The sequence below is a fragment of the Gymnoscopelus microlampas genome (assembly GCF_963454915.1).
Source record: "Gymnoscopelus microlampas genome assembly, chromosome: 11".
In the NCBI taxonomy this organism is placed as follows: Eukaryota; Metazoa; Chordata; class Actinopteri; order Myctophiformes; family Myctophidae; genus Gymnoscopelus; species Gymnoscopelus microlampas.
Genome location: NC_139948.1, coordinates 15,056,481 through 15,057,820, shown reverse-complemented (window position 1 = coordinate 15,057,820; position 1,340 = coordinate 15,056,481). Strand labels below are relative to the sequence as shown.

The 1,340-nt window shown below is 42.4% G+C and overlaps 1 protein-coding gene across 1 annotated transcript in view; it reads right to left on the bottom strand.

Annotated features, from left to right (window-relative positions):
* Positions 1 to 965: 965 nt before the first annotated feature.
* coro7 (coronin 7) overlaps positions 966 to 1,340 on the bottom strand; it is a 193,251-nt gene continuing 192,876 nt past the window's right edge. The window contains exon 28 of the mRNA XM_084071513.1: positions 966 to 1,340. This exon is cut by the window's right edge and continues 514 nt beyond it. The gene's annotated coding sequence lies outside the window, so the exon portion shown is untranslated.

Sequence of the window (1,340 nt, the reverse complement as noted above, 5' to 3'; positions counted from 1 at the left end):
ATTACAATGATGGCTGTTGTTACAATGATTGCATTGTAAAAAATATTAATACTGTATTATTAATAACAAATGAACGCCACAATCACTTCCTATTGATAAACATGATAAAATAACTAGCTTTATCAGCCAGGAATGCCCCCCACACAAAACAATGGGAATGAGTAATAATACAGATCAGTTGTGCAGTATTCATAGAGAAGAACAGGCACATACCTCCACTTAATCATATTATACGGTATATAAACCGTAGAACCCTAAAGCTAACTCATTCCCCACTAAAACCCCACAGCTCCAACTGACTTGGTTTTGGCATTCAGTGTAGAACGACCTGCATACAAACATGTCCGTTTCACACAATGTAAGACAATTCATGAATAGCAAAAAAACAAAGCATTCTCCCAAAACTGTCTATAGTAATAACGAGACAGTGTTAAAATGCCATTTTATAAAACCGGACAGAGGGGGTGATCTTATCTGTGATCAATATAAATTCCAGTTTGAGGATAAACCTGAATCATGGTGGTGGCGACCCTGTAGTAAAGTTGTTGTTGTTGAGCTTTAACATTTGACGGTGAGATCAGTGATGCATCGCTAGACAACTGGAGGTATACAGTGGATGTCGTCGCTGTCGCGCAGAAAGCTCTCGACTCCATATTTTAACCTTTTGTGTTTCTTCGTAAATTAGCGCCCCAACTTGATCATTCTACAGCAGTGGTTTTCAACCTTTTTCGCGTCAAGGACCCCCAAATTGACAAATATTAGCCCAGGGACCCCCATTTGAAATGATATGCCAGGGACTCAACTATTTCGATTTCTTGGGGGTCCCAATCTACACTGTATCACCATCATCAGTGTTCATTTAACTCTGAGAGTGTACACATGGAACCAAATGGACCCGTGAGGGTCCATTTGGTTCCATGTGTACACTCTCAGAGTTACAGACATATAAGGGTCAATTTGGTTGCTAACTATTAATTTGGCTGGGGACCCCCTGGAACCCCCTCAAGGACCACTGGTGGTCCCCGGACCACCGGTTGAAAACCCCTGTTCTACAGCGTCACAAAAAAACATCAGAAGTAGCAGATCTGCAACTTTTGATGCTTTTGAATTTGATTCCTGAAAAGTGACAGTTTCGGACATATGAGCCTTCCACCCGACAGAGAGACGACGATATGATGTCCGGCTCCACGATGACGTTGGCGTTTACACGGGCTGTGTTTGCATTCGTGTGGGTGCCTCCATGTATGCATAGGTGAGAGGAGGCGACCGAAACCGGAAGACATTGGGGTTAACCGTCATATTCCAGATACATACTCTTCACTTGTTGTTGCTTTTTAACC